This window comes from Lycorma delicatula, chromosome 12, assembly GCF_047948215.1.
Source record: "Lycorma delicatula isolate Av1 chromosome 12, ASM4794821v1, whole genome shotgun sequence".
Taxonomy (NCBI): domain Eukaryota; kingdom Metazoa; phylum Arthropoda; class Insecta; order Hemiptera; family Fulgoridae; genus Lycorma; species Lycorma delicatula.
Window position 1 is genome coordinate 42,195,957 of NC_134466.1, and position 24,457 is coordinate 42,220,413.

At 32.4% G+C, this 24,457-nt stretch overlaps 1 long non-coding RNA gene across 1 annotated transcript in view; it reads right to left on the minus strand.

Moving 5' to 3' along the window:
* The window catches only part of LOC142333227 (uncharacterized), a 141,502-nt gene that overhangs the window by 12,598 nt on the left and 104,447 nt on the right, over nt 1–24,457 (minus strand). The window lies entirely within an intron of this gene.

The window sequence follows — 24,457 nt, forward strand, 5'->3', positions numbered from 1 at the left end:
TTGTTATTTTTTAATTTTTCGTTAATAAATATACCTAAAAAAATATGATTTTAATTAGGCAAAATATCGAGATACTGAGAGTGACCTTGCTCTACAGTTTCTCACTCCCTCGACCTTTTAGGTTGAAAATTTAATGTTATCAATAATGCTCCATATATAGAAGTAATCGGACCAAGTTTGGTCAACATATGTCTAGTAGTTCTGGATATATAAGGTGATTTAGAGCCTAACAATGAACACACACACGTAAATACAAACATTAACATCCGAAAAATTTTCATCCGGTTTTTTTGGGTTCCGTACGTGTCAAAACGTCAAGATTCGGTGAAAACCGCATATTCCCAAATTAGACCGATTACAATACATTTTTTTTTCTAGAGCTATAACTCTGGTATAGCGCTATCTAGACGGGAAAGTAATAAACTAAAAAAAAAACTTTTGAATTAAGAGGGAAGTACAAAAAATACTACAAACGAATATAAATATATAAAAGAGGATCACGCGTACATTACGTAACAAATAATTAGATAATATATTTAAATAAAATTGAAAAAATAGTTTATATTTTTACAATGAACTGAAAGCATAGAAGAAAATCAAATGTTTTCTAATATCATGATTTCTAGTCAAAAATTCTATAAGAATTTCAGAAATAAATACTGTAATTCAAATTTTATAATTTTACTTTCCTGGTGAAGATAGCTAGAATACTTATTATTAAAGAGAAAAGTTTGGTGGTAAATGTTTTTTTTAAATGTCATTTGACTGATTTAATGCAGCTGTCCAAAATTCTCTATCTAATGCCAGTTGTTTCATTTCGGAATATTCCCTACATCCTGCATCCCTAATTTGTTTTACATATTCTAAACGTTGCCTGCCTCCACAATTTTTCCCCTCTACCTGTTCCTCGAATATGAAAGTTATCAAAGCGACTATTCCAGGATGCCTTAAAATGTGGCCTATAAGTCTGTCTCTTCTTTTAGCTATATTTTTCCAAATGCTTCTTTCTTCATCTATTTGCCGCAATACTTCTTAATTTGTCACTTTATCTACCCATCTGATTTTTAACATTCTCCTACAGCACCACATTTCTAAAGCTTCTAATCGTTTCTTCTCAGGTACTCCGTTCGTTCAAGTTTCACTTCCATATGAAGCTAGCTCCGAATATATACTTCCAAAAATGCTTTCCTGATAGATTAATTTTTGATGTAAGCAAATTATATTTTCACCTGTGCTATCCGGAATTTTATATATCTCCTGCTTCGTCTATCTTTGGTAATTCTATTTCGCAAATAACAAAATTCTTCTATCTCCATAGTCTTTTCTCGTCATGTTTTTATATTCAGTGGTCCATCTACTACATTTCATTACTTTCGTTTTTTTGATCATGTTTATTTTCATGCGGCAGCTTTTTCGTAGGATTACATCCATAGCGTTCATTGTTTCTTCTAAATATTTTTTACTCTCGGTTGGAATTACTATATCATCAGCAAATCGTAGAATCTTAATATTTTCACCTTGCACTGTTACTCCGTATCTAAATTATTTTTCAACATCATTAACAGCTCTATGTAAGATTAAGAATGGGCTATCGGGTTTTTTCTAAATCTTTACGTTTTAGGCTCCTACTAGTTCGTCTAGATTAAAAAAACATATTTAATTTATATGTTACGTACGTACGTTTTGTGTCGTAATGCTTTTAGCCTTATATCTCAGAATTGACAAACCAATTTTCTTCAAATTTGGTAAAAATATATAATTATACGTGCCATTATCTATTTTTTTATTCAAAATTCGGTTACAGGGTAAAAAGATTATTTTAGAGTAAATCCACCGTTAGTGAAAATAATTTACTAACATATATTTTTAATGAAAATGTATAGAACTTGTAAATATTTTAACGTAGAAATATTATCATCAGATACAGGAAAGATGTCCATTTTATTAAATTTGAAAAATAAAATTTCTGAACATAAAGATATTTTGGTCGGAACCGACAAATAACATTTAAATAAAAGCAATTTAACATTTATTTACAGAAGTAACTTTTTTAATTATCCGTACTTATAAACTATATTATTATCCCTATCTAAATAAAAATTAGAAGCAGGCAATAAAAGAGATCCACCAGAGGAGCGGAAATTCTACGTCGGACGTACTGCCGGTAGCGGGAGAAGGTCCTTTTAGAGTTGAAGGACGCTCTCTGAGCTGAGTTTTACTTGATTGGTATACACAACCCAGGGGTACAGCAACAAACCCACCGGGTTGGTCTAGTGGTTAACGCGTCTTCCCAAATCAGCTGATTTGGAAGTCGAAAGTTACAGCGTTCAAGTTCAACTCCTAGTAAAGCCAGATATTTTTACATGGATTTGAATACTAGATCGTGGATACCGGTGTTCGGGTTTCAATTAACCACACATCTCAGGAATGGTCGAACTGAGAATGTACAAGGCTAACACTTCATTCATCCTCTGAAGAATTATCTAAACGGTAGTTACCGGAGGCTAAACAGGAAAAAGAAGGGGTACAGCAACAATTAAGAATAAACCTCTTAACATTTTAAAGAAACCCGTGATTGTCACTCGTTCACTTGTTCAATTACAACCACTTTACAAGGGATATATAACTAAGTTAATTTTCGTTTATTACGGGTCTGCGTGAACAGACCCGCGTTAAAATAATTTGACGCGTTATAAATAACACGTCAAATACCGGAAAGCACGTTGAAAACAACGCACCCAGTCTGCTAGTGGCGGTGTGCCGGCCCACCTACCAACGAGGTGATGAGATTCATCCAACCCTCCAGAAAATAAGATCACTTGAAATTCGAGAAGTTTCAAGTTAAGATTCCAAAAATATAATATTAATAAAGAATTAGTAAAAAGGATATTAAATTGATATTCTAAAATATATTGGTAATTGAAATTTAACGTTTAAACTACTAACATTAAGTTTATCATTATGAAATTTATTAATATATGTTAAAATAATTTATTGATTCACCTACAATTTAGTTCTATTTCTCTCCGCTAGAGAAACGACAAAACGACAGTACGTTGTATAGAAAAATCTATAAAAGCCTTTTCGGAATTAAAAAAAAGTTTTAAATTAATAAATTCTAATTGGAATACTGATAATAATTGATATTTAATATATTCTATTTATAAATGGGATTTTATATAATTTTTTTCTTTTTAAAACAAATATTTATATAATTAAAATAAATAATAAAATTTAAAATATAATAGTCTAGGAATAAAATGTATTATCTTGTGAGGCACTGACATTATATATAAATATATGAAAGAAAATATCGGTTAAAATGGGGTTTTATGATATCATTACGTGTTATTAATACAATAGTACGACAAAAGTTATGAAGAAGTATAATAAAATAAAAAAACAAACAGATAAAATACAAAAAGCTTAAATTTAGATCAAATAATATATTTCCAAAATTTATGGAGTTCAATTTCAAGCATGTTGAATTCCAAAGCAAAGATAATAGAGACAAAATCAATAATATCGTATATAATTTTAAGAAAAAAGTTCTAAATTTGCTAATAAAAGATACAATACAGATTGAAAAAAATATTAACGATGATATTTCTACAGAAATAAATAACTTAAACGGTACCTACACAATTATTTGAGATTTTTATAATTTGGGAAGAACACAAATTCGAAAATAGTTTTAAAATTATCAAAGAAAAAAAATTTCAACCGCTTAATAAATAGGTACGGCAAACCTTACTTCGTTGAATACATCGAAAAATTGATATAAAATTTATCAACATTACCGATTCATGAATATGTAATTAAAATTTTATCGTTAGGACCTAAATTTGCGTTACCGCTAACATTAAATAATCACGAGCGAGACACAGTTACCCACAAACCGTCGCCAACAAAAAAATTTATTATAAATATTGAAAACGCCTTTAGAAATGTTGACAGTGAGGAAGAAAAAAATAAAATACGGAATAATACATGCAAGGCAATACAAATATATAAAAGTATTAGCTTCCTAAGGCGTATAATAATAAAATCAAAATGAGAGTATACAATAACAACATAGTAAATGCGAAACCGGAAAAAATAATAGAAAATGTAATCATAAACTTATCAAAAAAAATAAATAAATAAAATAGTATAATAGAGATAAAATCATAATCCTTAACGCTAATAAAAGTAATAAAACAGTTATCATTGACAACAATGATAACTGAAATAAACACTAATGATAATAATAATAATTATTAGTATTTAGTATTATTATTATTATTATTATTATTGTAAGTTACATTTAAACAAGTTGAATAAAAATTACATACATTATAATTAATAACAATCTGTCCTTATTTTGAAATGAAAACCAGTAAATGTAGAACTTGTATTTATGTAAATTAAACAAACATATTCCAGACATTTTTTAAAATAATTTCTTTTTTATTAAATACTTAATAAAATAATTACAATAAAGCGGTCAACATGTTGGCATGAACCAACTAAGTGTTCCAGTTTATTATTAAATGTTAAATTATATAAATATTAAAAATTGAACGCAATTATTTTAATACCAGTGTATGAAATATATTTATATAAAAAGTCACCGTAACATTTTATTATGTAATAAGTAAATGCATGTTGAAAAAATTTTTCAAATGAAAACTTGTTCGATATTTTGTTTTTTAATAAATTTATTGGTGTAACGTATATTATACTATAAAAGCATAACTTAGTTTTTTTATAATACAGAAATGATCCAACATTTGGTTTTGTTAAAAAATCTGATGTGGACACCACTTGACTTCCTTGTACACCGAATAAAATTACATATACACATTTTTTTAAAATGATAAGTATATAAAATTTTATTTCATTAATAACTTCTGATATATATATATATATATATTTTTATTGTTATTAATGAATTATTATTTATCGTAAAACATTTTTACAATCAGAGGTTAATAATTATTAATAAATCAATATATTTAAATTAAAAAAAAAAAAGAGATGAAGTAGGATTCGAACCGATGTGTCTTCCCCTTGTAAGATCCAAATATTTCATTAATTAAAATTTCATTTGGCTGTTAACTCTGTAACCGATGAAAATAAGTACCACTTATGATATATCGTTGAAAAGCTCTTAAATGAGGTCTACGACAGTTAAGAAAAAGATAAAAATCCAATTTTTTTTTTATTTTGGCCTTTTTTTGTACACTTGATTCAGTCAAACACTTTTGATTCAGTTTATATCACCAGCCATTGGCCCAAGGGGGGGGGGGGATGAAAAAAATGGAGTTTCGAAAACAAAAAAATTATACCTCCCTTAATAGGTAATCGGTTTAAAGTGGTCATTAGTCCCTTAAACAATACTTAAAACGTTCGTCTGAAATAATTTTTATATGGCCAACCTCCTCATTCACCTGACTTGAGTCTCTGCGACTTTTTCCTGTTCCTGACTTTAAAAAAACACCCATGTGTAGGATATTACGGTTTCTGAGCTCCAAAACTGCTATGAAGATTGGGAAAACCTTTAAAGAATTGCGTGGCTTTCCAAGAGAACTATTTCGAAGGTGATAGAGTCCACGTATAACTGGATTGTAAATAAAAGGTTTTTCTGAACCAGTCTCATTACTTTATTTACAGACCTCGTAAGATGTTAAAAAAAGCCAACTAAACCATATGTATGTCAATTAATATAGCAGTAATTTTTTTATAAAATAAAAAGATTTTTCTTTATAAACTATAAATAAAAAAAAACTGTTAAATTCAAGGTAGTTTTCGATATAAATTAAATCTTTATAACTAAGTATTATTATTTTTATTTTTAAGTTTCCGTAAATAATAATAAAATACGTCCTTGACCGAAAAATTATAATTGAGCTTTTAATATCCTTTAAAAAATATCTACGTATATTTATTAGGTTTAACGGTATTCAATAAACCTATAATTAAATAAATAATAAACGCAACAGACATCAAAACAAAAATTCTCAAGTTAAATTGTTTTTACTTCCTTGTACGAAGTAAAGGAAGAATTGTAATCGCGAAAAATTTCGGTCTTCACATTTCAACTGAACTATCCATATTTTGACCATCTCTGAATCCATTTTGACTAGTTTCGGCGTGACGTCTGTACGGATGTATAACTTAAAAACGATTATCCGTAGGATATTTAATTTCAAGATTTAGGACTGCTGTAACATAATTAGTTGTGCACCTCCCCTTTTAATTTCAATCGACGGAACCAAACGTATCCAAAAAATCCCATAAGATTTAAACTTTGGACTTTTTCTTAACTGCAGTAATAAGCGCTCATTGAGAGCTTTTCAAAGACAAATACCCCTATTAGTGGTACTAATAGGAAAGTAACAGCGATATTTTGTTTTTTCAAAAAAAAGCTCCCCCATTTCCACCACCATGGTCCGATTTTGCCCATTAACGAACTCCAATGAAATTTTTTGCCAGTATATTTTATGTATCAGTTTGAAAGTGATTGGCGTAAAATTACGGCAGTTATCGTGTACACAAGGAAGTGAAATATATATATATATATAGATAGTGAATATAAACTTTTGAATTGATGGTGATTTTGGGGTCTGGGGGATATGAAACGCGAAGATATTTCGAAATTTTCTGGAATCGAATCATGGTACCCATTATACAATAGGTAGCTTTCTTAAGAAATCGCCCTAATACCGTTTTTTATATCGTTTTTCGATGTAAAAATAATAAATTATGGTTTTTATAACATAACCAATTTTCAGCTCTTTACCTTAATCCCTTCCCATGATAAAGGGTATTCTAGGGTAATGAAAAAGGTAACCAAAAGGGATACATATGTTCGTTTACAGCAGGAGAGTATCAGAGCTTGTACGTAAAGAACGAAGGCAACATTGGAGGAGAGAGGTTTTCAGACTTTAATTATTTATCAGTATTATTCTCACAATTATGAGGATAACGAACAAAGCAGGGGTACAAGAGGTTGGGATACGGGGCACCGGACAAAGCTTTGTAGTGGTCCTGACAGGACCGGCCAATGTTTTAACTGCACTTACCTACTGATCAGTATTGGTGGGGGGGGGGGATAAATAAGACCGTAGTCCCGGTGAGGGATCCCTTCGGTGTCTTCTCATTTGAGGCATGGCGACTAATCGAAACACCGGGTCCCGGCTACCTGGGTGGGACCTAGAGTTCTGCCGAGGTAGTTTGAGGCGATGGCACCCCCCGGAGCTGTATTTATGCTTAATTGCGGATTTGGCTCTGGCGGGGCGGGGTAAATAGAGTAAAAAAAATAAATAAATAAAAAGTTAAAAAAACGTAAATAATAATATTAATATTTCTATAGAAGACAAAACGTTCATAATTTTAAAATCCGTCCACAACGAGAAAATATATTGGACGACACACAATTTGAGCCAAGAGAATGAAAGAATACAGAAGAAACAAAACAGTAGAAGAAACAGCAAAACGATACGAAATATGTAATGTATTTTGTATTATATTTAATACAGAAATATGTTTTTTTTTTTTGTATTAAATATAATACAAATTTTTTTAATTCGTACACCCAAAGCAACAGCGACGCATTGACGGGTCAAGTGATTACTTATAAATCATAGATGAACCTAAAATTAAAATAACTCCCTAAAGAAAGTAATTAACTTAAAGCCGACTTCTAAAGTTGTACTTGCGGTGCTTTTAACCTTTTTGCGAAAGTAGAAAGTGTTATTTTATATAAATATAAAAAGCTAATCAATATTCAAAATTATACAAAAAATTTATCTTTTAAAATAATCAATTTTTTTTTTTTTTAATTTTGAAAAGTTGTGTTAAATTATTTACCAAATAATTTTTTTTTAAATTTTTTAAAAATAATGCTCATTTTATAAATAATAATCTTTCAAAACATTTTAGATAAATTATTCTATTTTATTGTTTATTTTCATCAAGGTCAACTGCCTGATTATTATGGTAGAACGATATTAAAAAGAAATTGCTAAAAATAAAGAAAGATTTTCGTCATTATTACCGATCATAGTACATTAAATCAGTAGGTCAAGATAAACAAAGATGGAATGATATATAATACCATTAAAAAGAAAAAGAAAGAGAATACTTTAAAAATAACAAGGAAGATTGAAAAAGATTATTAAGATGGTTAGTAAGAAAAGAAAGATTATAGACAACAAGAGAATATTAGGCACCATAATAAATATGGCCGCTGCGCCGTCCGATAAACGGCTCACCTATTTTTCATATGTCACCCTAAGCCAAGAACCTTCCTTTGAAACATAACGGATAATGACATCGCATCTATATCGATTTTATGTCTCGATAAAAAGAAAAAGAAACTTATCTACTGAATGTGTTACTTTTATTTAACATACATTGTTAATGTATTTTATTTTACGATATTATAGAAAATTGTTATTTACCATAATATTAGGCGTGTATATATAATAATACAATTGTACATTATAACTGTAATATTTCGTTATAATTATAGAACAATTAAAAAAAAAAAAGATTATTTACGATTTATAATTTTTATAAAAAAAACTGTTGCAATAATGCTACCGAAAGTTAACCTTATATATACATAAACATGAATGTCTGTTTGTCCCGTATGCGTTACTGTAATATTTCTCCGATTACGATGAAACATTGGTGAGTTGTGCGCACGTCCGCAAAGGTTTCTGAATTAGTTTGGACCTACTAGGTCACCCTGGGGTCAAGATATTTCGAAAAATTTTATTTATGGACCGATTTGGCTCATATTCAGAATATATATTAGTTACGTGAAAAGGAAACTTTTGAATAACTAAACCCGCTAGGTGGCGCCGTTGTCGTGATATTTACGAAACAAACAAATATACAAAAAGACATTCTTCTTCTATATATAAAAGGCAATGTTCGTATGTGTCCGCTTTAAACTACTGGACCGATTTACGTGTGGGTTTTTGCATAATGGTCCGCGTTGTCTACAGAAGATTTAAAGGTATTTTTGATCTGACCAGTAGAAAGAAAGTTAGGGGTATTTTGAACCGTTTTCTTATTTAGAGAGTAGTTTGAATTACATATTACATAGGTAGTGTTGTTTTGAGAACTGGATTATTTTAGTTCTGATTTTTATAAAGTGAAAGCTTAAATTTTGTGAGGTTCAGTAATAAAACCATTTTACGTTTTAAAACACCCTGAATTTTATTTTTATCTCTTCCTTTTTTACGTATATTAACTCAATTTTCACGATTATATTTTACATAATGGAATAAGTTTCAAAAAAAGCTGACAAAGTACTACGTGAATTTCCAAGCATCTATATAAATAAAAATGTAAATGTTCGTTTGTTCAAAATCTTAAATCTCCAAAATTTCTTTACAGATTGCTTTGAAGTTTTGACAACGTTGCATTCGAATACGCACGTGTATTTATATAACTACTCTTTTTATATCTAAGATGTCACACCTGTGACAGGTAAAAACATGTTTAAAAAAAAAAAACCAGCGCTATCTGTTGTTGGACGTAAAAGCAACATACGATTCCATTTCAATGTTTCCGGTATGTGTGTACGCTACAGAGTAAAAAAACTACTGGATAGATTTACTTCCGGGGAAAAAGAGAGAAATAATAAAGGTAAAAGGGAAGAAAGGGAAAATGGAAAAAAGAAAAAAGGGAAAAGGAAATGAAAAGAGGAAAGGAGAAAAAAGAAAAGGTTGAAAGGGGCAAAGAGGAAGCGGTAAAGAGAAATAACTGAAAAAGAAATGAGGGAAGAAAAGAGAAAGGGGGTGGAAAAGAGGAAAATTGGGGAAAGGGAATATGGTAAATATGGAAAGCGTAAAAAGAAAAGGGAAAAGTTACATTTTGTGAAGTTCCGTATATGTTCAGTTTTTAATGTTTTATTAAACTTTCAATTGCGTTTATTTCATTTACATAAGTTGACATATATATATAAAAAAATATATATATATACTCAAATCTAGCAATAGCGAAGAATTGCTGACTTTGCTAGTTTACAATAAAAACTGTGTACAAAGATCTGTTTTAACTATATCGATCTTTTAGCAGTTCTGTTTGTAAGTTATGACTCGATAACGTATGTTCTGATTTTTATGAAAATTTTCCTTGTTATTAGTCGGAATATATAACGATTTTTTTGAAAATTTACCTTTCAAATATCAGCGGCTATTTTTCATGGACAAAGGAGGTGATTTTAACGTAGGGCGATGGAAAATTTCCATCGCTAATCCATCGCTGCTAGATTCTGAATACCTAAACCTCCCCCCACCATTCCTGATTTTACTTAAACCTAATGTTATACATCAATTTTCAATCAGTTTTCCAGCGGCTGTGTAAAAGCTACTACAATATTTCAAATTATACTACATTTTCCAGCCTAAAATTTATTTTTTTGAGATCGTTCCTGTTAATCATCTATAGATCGTATCTTACTCAGTATAATATTAAATATTTAACCATACATTGAGATTAAGAAAGAAAATAAAATAATTTGGGAACCGATTCTAGATCTTGAAATAAGGAAAAAAATTAATACAAACATGTGTCCGAAACCACTTTCTTAACGAGTTACGGCTATCGTAAAGTTTCCCCGGTGAAATGAGATACATACTGAAATTTTTAAGGAGTTATATAAGGGATAAAATTACTGGTTTCTTATGTTTTTTGACCTGAAAAATCGAATAAAACAGGTTCCAGAACTGCATCTCCCGTAGTTCTCATGATATCCAATATAAAACAGAAAAAATCGGTGGCGCATAATTCGTTTATTTAGGTTTGAAATACAATAACTATACAACATTTTATTATTATCAAAACTTTTGGAAAATTCATTTTTGAAAAAATTTATTATGTAAAGTCTATAAAAAAAAAATTGATATGGATACCATATGACTTCTACGTGCGCCTCTTAAATTACACATATACATCTTTTTTTAAATGAAAAGTACATAAAATTTTGTTTCATTAATAACTTCCGATTTTTTTTCATATTTTTTTTATTTATTATTAATGAATTATTATTTATTCTAACATTTTTTTTTACAATCTAAGGTTATGGTTCAACTAAATTACACTTCGAGAAAAAAAAATTGTTACCTGGGCTTTTATAAATGGAAACGGTAAAGGGGCTTATAATACACGTAAAAAAAGAAACGCTGGAGCGGAGGTGGTGGAGGAGGGGTGATTTGAGTGGTTGAAAAAAAAAATATTCCAATACAAAAGTTGTAGATCGTACAAAAATCTACAACTTTTGTAGAGGTCACTTTTTAACATAAAAATTTCCAAAAAAATGCGAAAAATCTTATTTTTTCGTTTTTTATTTTTCATTTCCACAAAAATAATTTAATTTTAACGAAACTTGGTGAAAGTATACCTTTTCTTAAATAACCACAAATATTTTTTAAGTCAAATTTCGCCGGAAATCGCAATAATAAAATTTTTCATCCCTTTTAAACCCCACAAATCAACTCACCACAACCCCCGCTCACGCATTTATTTTTTTATTTTTATTATAAGCCCCTTTATCATTTCCATTTATAAAAGTCCGAGTAACAATTTTTTCCCCTCTAAACGAGTTTTCTGATTTTTTTTTAATAATTATTAATAAATCAATATATTTAAATTAAAAAAAAAAAGTTAAAAAAAAGGAGATAATGTAGGATTCTAACCGATGTACCTTCCCCTTATAAGATCCAAATATTTAATTAATTAATCTTTTATATGGGCTATAACTCTGGAACCAATGAAAATAAGATCCACTTATAATATATTGTTGAAAAGCTCTAAATGATGACTTATTATTTTAGTTAAGAAAAAGTCTTTTTTGAACACTTTTGGTCTAGTCGATTGCAATAAAAGGGGAAGATGTAAAACTAGATGTTAGAAAAGTCCTAGATTCAAAATTTCAACATCCTATGACTAATATTTTTTAGTTATGCGAGATAGATACTTACGTACAATCGTCACACTGAAACTAGTCAAAATGGATTCAGAGATGGCTAAAATGGATATTCCGTTGAAATCTGAAAACAGAAATTTTTCGAGATCACAGTACTTCCTTTTATTCGAACAAAGATAAAAAACAAAAATCAATTTTTGTTATTAAAAAAAAAAAAAACTTAAGATAGAAATGTTTGAATTTATAAAAATTAAAAAAAGAAGGAATGTAAACCAAAACATAAAATAATGGAAATCTATTTGCATAAATATGGAATGAAATCATATTACAAACATTTTTTTTTTAATCTTCCGGGATCACCGTTAGGTATTGCTTTAGAGGATGAGATGAATGATAAGTAGCGTGTGCGAAAATGCCATACCTGACCGGGATTCGAACCCGGGACCTCCGGATGAAAGGTCGAGACACTACCACGAAAAATATTTACAATAAAAAGTCCTTACCAAAAAACACGAAATTAAGAAAATATAAAACTATAGTTTTTTATTAAAAAAAAAGCAAGTAGTAAAACATAAAAATAGCTTTTCAATAATAAAACCGTTGTTTAGAAGTGAACGAATTAGATGTTTTTAATAAAAATAAATGTTTGGTTGGATACGATACTCTAAAATTAACTTTGTTGTGAAGAATTTTCAGCGCCTAAATGTTGGGAAAAATTTGTTTTCAAATCCATCCTTTACATATGTACTAAGTTTTATAAATTTAATTAAAAATTAAAAAAAAAAAAACGAACTAACTTGATTAAAAGAAACAACTATTTCTTTAGAAAACAAACAATTATTTCTAATATAAAAAGGAAATAATTTGTTATTGTTTGTTGAACAATCTATATACATAGTGTTTCTAAAATGGTGGGTTGCGCAATACTTTTTCGAATTTTACTTGTAACCCACCGGGTTGGTCTAGTGGTTAACGCGTCTTCCCAAATAAGCTGATTTGGAAGTCGAGAGTTACAGCGTTTAAGTCCTAGTAAAGCCAGTTATTTTTACACGGATTTGAATACTAGATCGTGGATACCGGTGTTCTTTGGTGGTTGGGTTTCAATTAACCACGCATCTCAGGAATGGTCAAACTGAGGATGTACAAGACTACACTTCATTTATACTCATACATATCATCCTCATTCATCCTCTGAAGTATTATCTAAACTGTAGTTACCGGAGGCTAAACAGGAAAAAGAGAGGATTTTACTTGTAAAACTAAACAAAAAAATATCGTTACGGAAAATGGCAATTTCTCCTTCGTTCTCCCACTGTCCATCATTTTTTTTTTTATACAGAGTTATTATAAAAGAATGGTGCGGTTTTGAACATGGTTTAAATTAAAACAGAATTACTTACAGTTTATGTTTTTATTTTTCAAATTTGTCGTCTCAAACATTTTTTTACATAATTAATAAATTTCAATATGTGCGCCCAAATATTAGTTAACATTTCTTCGTTAATGGTTGTCATCGCTTCATTAATCCTGATTTTTAAGCGGTTTAGGTCGAGAATTTTTTGTGTATAAACAACGCTTTTGATGTACCCCCACAAGAAAAAATTGCAAGTTGTCAGGTCTGAACTCCTTGGAAGCTAAAGTACGGATCCTTGCCGGCCTATCCATCGATCTCCAAATTTTTCGTTAAAAGCGTCCGTGACCGATGCATTGAAGTGCGGGAGAGTACCATCTTGTTGGAAATGAGGTCGATGAATGTTTTCGAGTTCATCCGGATGAGGAAAGCAATAATCGGTTAACATGTCAAGATACACGACTCCATTAATTGTTTTTTCAGCAAAGAAGAAAGGCCCTATTACACGATTTTTCATCACACCACACCAAACATTAACTTTAGGCGAATCGCGTTTTTTCTCAATAATTGCGTGTGGGTTTTCAGAGCTCCATATTCGTAAATTGTGTCTGTTAACGCATCCATTTGCATGGAATGTAGCTTCGTCTGTAAAAATTATATCATCTAAAAATGATTCGTTTTCACTTATTCTGTTCGACATTTCAACAGCGAAATTGTATCGTTTTACACCATCATCGGGTTTTAATTCCTGCAGTATCTGGATTTTATAAGCGTGAAATTTCAGTTTTTTATGTAAAACTTTGTGAACTGTTGATTTTGGAATACCTAATTCGACGCTTCGACGGGGGATGGACTTCCCAGGACTTCTAATTACCGATTGTGTAATTAGTTCAACCGTTTCGTCTGATACACTTGGTCTGCCGGTTGATTTCTGTTTCTTAATCGATCCGGTTTCTTCGAATCGTTTGAACCGACGTGTTATGTTATTTTTATGTGGTGATCTCTTCCGAATTCACGTCGAAACGCACGTTGAACTAAAGTTATGGATTTTAATTCGGCCATCAATAAAACACACTTTGCTTTGTCTTTATCTGAGAACATAGTAACACACTAAACTCACCGCAACAACAATACAAGAACTGACGTTGTGGTTACAATTGCTGATAAACAAACTTTTGGGTTGGAGGCTTTCAGGGATACAACATCTAGAAATTTCCCTATAATCTTCCTATGAATTACTGAAACCGCATCATTCTTTTATGATAACTCTGTATACAAATTCATATCTGAAGTTTGGATAGATGAATCACAATAATATTTCATAAGCGTCTTGGTAATAATGTTTTAACATTAGCAAAACATCAGGACTTAAATACCTTCGAAAATTACAAAATGGCAGCCAAGTTCATTTTTCAAAAAATTTATATCTCTATAAATATTAGTTTCATCGAAATTTATGTTATTTACTAAAATATTAAGCCTTCTATTTTGAAGAAAATGACGTTTTATTTTTTTTAAATCTGTTCATAAACACCCGAGTTACGGCTGAAAACTCTTGATCTAATTTTGTGTCTGTTTTCATGCCCTCTACTTTACGTTCAATTCGATTAAATATTAATTGTTTTTATTTATTGTTAATTCTAGTATTGTAATTTACTATCAAATTAAGTAATAATTTTCTCACAATAATAAACCTAATAATTATAATACAAAATTACATCAGTTTTCTCCTCATAACTCGACTATTTGTTAAAGGACTATTGTATAAGGACTAGATTTTTAAATTTTGGTCGAGTGAGTTTCTATGATGAAAAAAGACAACGAATTATCGCCATCAATTCAAAACAGTCAAAACCCTACAAGTCAGTTTGTAGTTTGAAAAAAAAAATATTACAACCAAAACGACCTCTATTTGTCACTTGATGAATAAAGAAGTATTTGGAAAAATATAATTAAACAGACTTATAGCCCACATATTAAGCCATCCTGGAATAGCAGGCGGTTTGATATTGGAGGGACATGCATATGGGAAAAAATTGTACAGGTAAGCAACGTTTAGAATATGTAAAACAAATTGTAAGGAATATAGGATGTACACCGAAATGAAACGACTGGCATTGGATAGGGAATCTTGGAGAGTTGCATCAAACCAGTCAAATGACTGAAGACAAAAAAAAATGTATGAATGTAAATGAAGTGTATTTAGTCTTGTACAGTATCAGTTCGACCATTCCTGAGATTTGAGGTTAATTGAAACCTAACCATCAAAGAAAACCGGTATCTACGATCTAGTATTCAAATCCATATAAAAATAACTGCCTTCACTAAGATTTGAACCTTAGAACCTTCGACTTCGAAATCAGCTGATTTGTGATGACGAGTTCACCACTAGACCAACCCGGTGGGTTACTTTTTTCTATCTCCCTACCCCTTTGATATACCGATTCCCCATTTTAATTATATCATATATTAAACAATTTCTCGGCGTCATCAATCACAACTATGATAACCCGTCTAAAATGAAAAAAGTTTAAATGCATCCACCGTATACTTCTAGCCGGCCTCCGTGATGCGAGTGGTAGCATCTCTGCCTTTCATCCGGAGGTCTCAGGTTCGAATCCCGGCCAGGCCTGGCATTTTCATACACGCTATAAAATCAATCATTTTATCCTCTGAATCAATACCCATCGGTGGTCCCGGAGGTTAAAAAAAACCGTATACTTCTGATCCTGCACTGTCAAACTCGGTCTTTACAGAACTTTCAATGGTATAAAGTTTTTCATTTAGAAAACGCAGAAGTTCTCTCGTGACCGGATTATGATTTTACCACAAAAATAACAAAACATTTATGAAAAAAAACCGACATGTTTGGTTTTATAAATATTCTAAATATAAAACAACTATTTTACTTTTGTGTTAATATACAAGAAACAAAAAAAATATTTTCCCAACTCTTAGTACAGTATAACTAATGACAGAGTGATTTTTAAATTGAAGTTATAAAAATTAGATAATCGATTAATCAACAAATACATCGATAAATAAATAATAATTCATCCATAACATAACGATGTTTTTATTGTTTCTTAAACAATAATCGTAATTGCTACATGATGAAAATTACAATAGATAGATAATAATAAATTAATTGAACTTTGGCTTTTATTTGAGGCCACTGCTACCAGTTTATTGCGGTAAGGTTTACTACATATTAAATAGACGATCCGAGGTCGTTTAAGAGTTAAAAATAACAAATAACATACATTTAATAAATATACAAAAATACTGCTTCTATAATAGTTTTGAAACAACAAATTACAGCTGTATGTGTATATATAATTATAACTCTTTGTAATAAAAGAGAAAATAGTAATATAAATGTATTGCACGTTATTTCAATTAAATCAATCTTTTACTTTCCCAGCGATAATAGCTAGAATATCTATTTTAAAGGGGAAAGTAAAGGTGATCATGTCAAAAATGGGGTATCGAGTATTTTTAAAAAACTTTTTGTTTTACGGTCCAATTAGTTCATCTAGACCAAAAAACATGTATGTGTGTACGTACACTCGCTCCCCTATTGGCCTTATATTTCAGGATTGATTAAACCAATTTTCTTCAAATTTGGTTCAAATATCTTTATATATGGGGGGCATTGATAAAATTACATTTTTTTAAATTCTGTTAGCTGGTAGGGGATATCGCGTAAAAACTAAATACTATTTCTTCAGCGGTATTTTAAAGGAAACTTTATAAAAGCAAATTTGTTGCCTACATAACGGAACGGAACGCAAGAACGGCGGGAGTTTCAATATTTCTCCCTGCAGATAACAGAGCCTCGACAATGTACCTTGCTGCTGTATCTTTCTATTATCGGGCGGGTTATCGGGTGTTATTTAGTTTGTATTTGTGATTCGCTTTGGGGCTCCCGCTGGTGGGGGGTGGCCGCGCCGCCGGGGTATGGTAACCAGTGCGTCCGGGGGCGTGGCTCCCCTCCGCCGGTGGCGGTCCTGATCGTGACTTGATAATGTCACGCGACGCGAGATACCATGATGGGACCGGGTGGGGGTGCGGGGTTTGTCCCAGGCTCCTGCGCAGACCGGAATGAGGTTACGTTCCCCTTGTTAGGTGACTTAAATTGGTCGACTTAATAGGGTGTAGATCTGAATTTCTATGTTTCGTAAAACATAATTTTGATTGGTATGAGTGTAGCACTGATTTAACTTTAAACTCGTTCGTTTTCTGAGGCATTCACAGTCACGAACGGTGTTGTCAAATCTTTACTAGGCGCGGGGTTCGCGCTTCCGCGGTTTCGGTCAGTTAGTTTTAGGGAATCATGTTAGGTTGGATGTGAAGATGTCTGTTTGAGGCCTCATAAAGGCAAAATTTGATATGTATTTACCGATGCAAATGTCTGTCGAGGCATTTACATCGGTGGCATCCCGATCGAGGCCTAGCTGATAACTGTGAGATGTAATCAGTTAGAGGGTCTAAAGACGATCTCCGGTAAAGACCCTCAGGGCTTGGAACGGAGGGGGTGGTGTGGCGACCGGTAACATCACAAGGTAGGTCTTCCTCCTACAGGGTTGGGATGGGTGTTATTTAGTGGCGGTTATTAATTTTAAGTTTTATTTATGGACGGATTCCGTGATTTGCGTTCCTATTCGTATGGACCAGCGTGAAATTTACTAGGTCTGACTGTGGGAGACTGAGCTTTAGAGCCTCGTACTCCCGGCGTGATTCCTCTTCAGTCTGACCGCTAAAGTCCTTTCGGTGCTAACGCTTTTCCGGGTAGCAGGTATACGCCTATCGGGGCCCTATTATGCATACATAAATATCCAAAAAGTAAAATTGAAATATATGTTTCTCTTACTTCTGCTCTGTCTCAGTTCGGTTTAAATATTATTACAAAATTTATATACAGAGCTATCAAGAAATATCCCCCGGATCAAAATTGCAGAAAAGCTTTTTGAGAATGTTATTTTTCTTCTATTGAAATGGGGGTTAGATATACAGAAAACTTTAATTAAGCTAATTTGTTAAGCATAACATATTTATGAATACTTTTAGAAAAAGGTTTCTTAAAACGAGTATGTCATCATACTCGTCCGAGTGGAGTGAATTTTTCTTGGTGAAGTTTTTGGAGTGAATTCATCCCTTCTTTGTAAATTTTACTCCCGAAATAGAAAAATTCTGTGTCTTTGGTAAATTACATTCCCCATTTTTAATATTTAATTCTTCATTATCCATTTTTCGGTATTCTGTTTTTAAACCTGGATTTATTTCTTTGGTAATAAATTCACAGCATTCAAAATCTTATCTAAATCAATTTACATTTTTGGGTAAAGAATGTCTGCCACTGGTATATTTAGGTTACTTTTTCCTTGTGGATAGCCAATTCATGATGAAATCTAGTTTTCAATTTTTGCACTGCTTCTTCTATACACAAGTTGAAAAGTAATGGAGACAAGCCACCACTGTTCCTTTTCTGGAACGAAAAGCAAACATGTCGGAGGATGCAATAACCTCCTGCCTATTGCAGTCTGCGGACATGTGTCCTTTGCTTCTGAATCATTCTACTAAAATGGCGTGGGTCATTCATTAAATGGCTTTTATTCGTCGATGTGAAGTTGGGACTGTGTTCCGATCCCGTGGAAGTTTCAAAGGCAGGGAACCTGACGGAACGATTTGGTTGTAAGCTTATCTTCCGTGACGCACTCCCTTTCTGTCCAGAGTGGGCAGAAGCCTTGAATCTGGGTAGGGCCACCCTCCTGGAAGAGGTAAGCGCCGGAGGTGATTTGAGGGCCTGTTCGTTTATTGCACTTTGGCTGCTTAGGTTTACAGTCAGGTGGGGGTTATTTGGGCTGTTCTAGGTAGGTAAATGCTATAACTAGCCCAGTCTTTGGGATGTTGTCGGGAATGGACGGGGATAACGAAGACGATGTCTTGGAGCGATGCTGTAGTGTCTGGCCCTCTTCTCTTCATAAAAATCCTTAGTAAAACCGCTAGTTCTGAGAAGAACTAGCCAGGGGAGAGACCAGTCTTTATCATTCTACTTCTTCCTTTTTTCTCGTCTCTTTTCTTTTTACTTTCTTGTACGAAGTAAAGGAAGTATTGTGATCGTGAAAAATTTCGTTTTCAGATTTCAACGGAAATATCCATTTTGACCATCCCTGAATCCACTTTGACTAGTTTCGGTGTGACGTCTGTACGTACGTATGTACATATCTCGCATAACTCAAAAACGATTAGCTGCAGAATGTTAAAATTTTGGATTTGGACTATTGTAACATCTAGTTGTACACATTCCCTTTAGACTGCAATCGACTGGACCAAAATTATCAAAAAAAGCCCAAAATTAAAAAAAATTGGATTTTGGACTTTTTCTAACTGCAGTAATATATCCTCATTGATGCACCTTGGCTCCGGGAGGCCCCGAGGAAACAGGTTCTGGCTAGACGGGCCGGGTAGTATATATATAAATGTAACGAGGCTAAATAATTAATTATTTCATTTTTTTCTATTTCTGAAATAACACGCCCATTTATCCTTTTTTTTTTTTTTTTAACCTCCGGGACCACAGTTGCTTCAGAGGATGAGATGAATGATTTGTATCGTGTAAAAATGCCATTCCTAACCGGGATTCGAACCCGGGATCTCCGGATAAAAGGCCGAAACGCTACCACTCGCGCCACGAAGGCCGGCATCCATCTATCTCTGGCGTGAATTACAATTTCAATTGCAAATCGATTAGAATAAAATGTTTATCTGTTATATATAATAACGCTAATTTAAAGGATATAAAATTTTGTATAGCGATATTTTTGAACTATTTTTTTTTTTTTTTATCAGGAAGCGTAAAAACAGCGATAATTATGTATAAGACTAATAAGAAGAAAAAATTCATTTAAATACGCATATATATATATATATATACAGGGAAATAAATTAATAGTAATTTACGAAAGAAAAAAAAAGAACAAAGTAGGAAAGAGAAAACGAAATATAAAAGAACTGCTAACAACATTTACTGTTGCATATATATATATATATATATATATATATAAATTATCAAACTTACTTCCTTCCTCTTAACTAAAAAAGGAAATGTAATAACCTAGAGACCGGAACAAGAGTTGAAAGTTAACTAAATATTATATTTAGAAGGTGAATATGGATAGTGAAAATGTCTGCGATGGTTTAGAGTAGTATATAACATAGAAAGATAGTTACAGATCTTTATTTGTTTTTGATATGTATTAATTTTACTTTTTTTTAAGCTAAAATAAAACAAATATTTATCATTTCCGGCAAATAGTAAAAGTAAAAATATGTCAACCAAATATGTACCCTAATTTAAAATAGCCACAAAAAAAATCTTAAAATAAAAAAACCGGTTTACAAACATCGAAAGAAGTACGTTTTTTCTTTAATTATGGAATTAATAAAAAGTCATTGCCAAATTAAATACAGCAAATATCTTAATAACCTTTAATTTATTACTAAAATCAAAAAGTCGATATTAAAAAAAGTTTGAAAATCTATTCTGAAATGTTTATTTTTTAATACAGGTAGGACTACATACAAACGTCTCTTATGAAAAATAAATAATAAACGTTCGCAAGAAGAAATGCAAAAGTGAAAAACACTGTAACTTTACAAAAATAAAACCACGAATTTAGCAAGAAATAAACGAAATAAAGAGATTGCTACCGAACGTGAATTAAGGCTATCTGAAATACAGAACTATATACTGTTTTTATCTTAATTTTATTTCATTTTTAAGATACATCTTAATAATGAATACTATATCAATCCAATATTAGGAAATTATGTGGCAAAGTGAAAATTGAAATTATGTGGCAAAGAGTACAAGCCTTTCATCCGGAAGATACCGGGTTCTAATCCCGGTAAACTATGATATTTGTTCTTACGTATAGCGGATCTTAAGATGTATTAATCATCAACAAACAAACAAATCGTCTATGTAAACAAGATAGTAATAAGTTATAAATATTAAAAATTAAAAAAAAAAAAAACACAACTGCCGAAAAAAAACAATGCTGACAAAAATTGATCTCTTTGTTCTGGTTTAGTTCAAGCGTGATTTTGTATTATACTAGCAAATACCCCGTTTGAATTTAATAGTGATTTGTTAGATCGAAGGTGTACCTTTTCTTTCTTTTTCTGTGTAATCTTTGTAACCACATAAGGAATTACTTCAGAGGATGACATGTATGAATGTAAATGAAGTGTAGTATAGTTTCAGTTCGACCATTCCTGAGATGTGTGGTTAACCACCAAAGAACACCGGTATCCACGATCTAGTATTCAAATCCGTATAAAAGTAACTGCCTTTACTAGGATTTGAACCTTAGAACTTTCGACTTTGAAATCAGCTGATTTGTGAAGACGCGTTCACCACTAGACCAACCCGGTGGGTCTGAGAGTATATCTGATGGATGCAAAAGTTAGCCTTTAACCTACTAAAAAATACCCCATTTGAATTTTGAAAATCTAACGCCCGAGAGGGGTCCCAGGGGCACCCCTTTGTTACCAGTTGATCGTGATGATTGGTCAAGTCTCGCACAAGGTGTTCTCATCACCTCACACGCAGTACGCCAAAAGAAGCCCATTATTATTAAACAGAATTTAAAAAAAATGTATTTAATATTATTTTATTTTATTTAACGTAGATTTAATTTTGTTATTTTTCTAATATTCATTCGAATCATTCAGTTCAAACTCAGCTCACACAGTGATAAAGGCTCACAACAGTACACAGTTCATTAATTCAATTCATTAATGTTTATGCTTAAACCGGCAAGACCTGGGAAATTTCTCTCCTTAAGGTTGGCGAACCTGTGTCGTTCATGGCCACGCTAATAACGTACAAACTGCATTGTTGTCTATAAGTTGTCGCGTTGTAGTATCTTTGATTACTTGTGAGTTATTACGTTATAAAATGAATAGAAAAACTGATGTTGCCGCCGACTGTGAAATAGGTGGAGTCATACGTTTTTTAAATCATCAATACGTCGGCTGATATTCATAGGTAGTTGGTTGCTATGTGCGGTGATAATGTAATGAATGAAAGAAACGTTCAAAATTGTTGTGAAAAGTTTAGAAATAACAGCATTAATATGCACGATGAAGAACATTTGGGGAGGCCCTCGACAATCTCCGAGAACTTTTAAAAACGCGTCGATGATGAAATCAGAAAAGATCGTCGCTCAACGATTGCCGACCCTTCTTTTTCCTGGTGTTTTAAGAGTTGTTATCGGTTGTATGACCATGACCATTTAGGCTTTAGAAAGGTTTGTGCACGCTGGATGCCGCACGTCTTAACGGAACGCCACAAAAATCCTAATGAGATCTGCTTTGGAATTTTTGATGCGCTACAGAGAAAAAGGTGACGAGTAGCTTAATTCAATCGTAACCGGCGATGAAACATGGATTTCGTATCACACGCCAGAGAGAAAACGGCAGTAAAGTGAATGGCTGGACGCAAACTGATGGGCACAATCTTTTGGGATAGGTTTGGTATTCTGCTTATCGATTTCATGTCACGTGAAAGGAAACCTACTGTAAAAGTCTAAGTTACGGCGTGCCATTCAAAATCGGCGACGTGGTGGGCTGACCGACGGCGTCGTCCTGCAGAACGATAATGCAAATCCACATGTTGCGGGTCCGATACGTGATTTACTGAGAACATCTGAATGGGAAATTTACGATGACCCACCATATAGTCCGAATTTAGCTCCTTCTGATTACCATTTGTTTGGGAAATTGAAGGAATTTTTGAGCGGTAAACGATTCGGGGGTGAAGATGAACATAAAAATGTTGTTAACTAGTGGCTAAATGTACTGGCGGAAGAAGAATATGAAGAGGGTGTATTGAAACTGGTGTATCGATACGATAAATGTCTTAATTCATGTAGCGATTGTGTAGGAAAGTAGTATAAGCTATACTTTAAGAGAAATAAAAAAATATTTATAAAGTTTTCAGAATGAAACGACTAGCACTAGATAGGGAATCTTGGAGAGCTGCATCAAACCAGTCAAATGACTGAAGACAAAAAAAAAAGTTTTCAGAATAAATTTTTTTACAATGAAACAGTCTTTACTCTAAAAATAACGTCTCATACGAAGTGTGATCAAAAAATACGGTGAATGAATTTTTATAGCGGCAACTGCCGACGCTACATCCATATGCTGTAATTTGTCCAACAGCGTGATCAACTGAGACAGGCAGGGACAAGTTGTAACACGTTCGAGCTTGCCAGTCAGCTGCCAGAGCCGCTAGAGTGAGGTTGTGTTTATCGCACAACATGGATTTTGAACAACGCATTAACATTAAGTTTTGTTTTAAGTTGCAAAAGAGTGCCAAAGAAGCTCACGAAATGTTAGAATCGGTGTACGGCGATAATGTGGTAACGTTGAAGACTGTGTACAAGTGGTATGACCGATTTAAAAACGGAAATGAGTCTGTTGAAGACGAGCAGCGTGCGGGACGTCCAGTAACCTCAAAAACAGTTGAAAATGTGCAAAAAGTGGAAACAATGGTTCGTTCAAACAGGCGAATGACTATTCGAGAGCTATCGGAAGACCTTAACATCTCGTACGGATCCGTTCAAAGCGAAACGACGTACGAAAAAAGCGACCAGAAAAATGGACCAATGGCTTCCTTCTTCACCACGACAACGCGCCGTGTCACACCTCGCTTCTCATTCGCGAGTTTTTGGGCGAAAAAAGTGTTCCTGTCTGTCCACATCCGCCATACCCACCGGATTTAGCACCATGCAACTTTTGGCTCTTCCCAAAAATTAAAACTGTGCTTAAAGGAAAACGTTTTGACACCATTGCTGACATTGAGAGGGCCACGACCGAGCAGCTGAAAGCCCTTCCGAAAGACGCCTTCCAGAAATGTCACCAGTCTTGGAGTCAACGTTGGGATAAGTGCATTGCTAGCCAAGCACAGTACTTTGAAGGAGATTAAATCGAATTCTATGTAACCTTATTACTTTTTTTAATAAAATTATTCACCGTATTTTTTGATCACACCTCGTATATATATATATACATTTATATAGCCTTTGATAATCTCGGTTACGTAAGTATTCCAACACGGGGTCATAAATCTAAATTGGTTCAGCCGCTGAGATGCTATAGTGGAACAA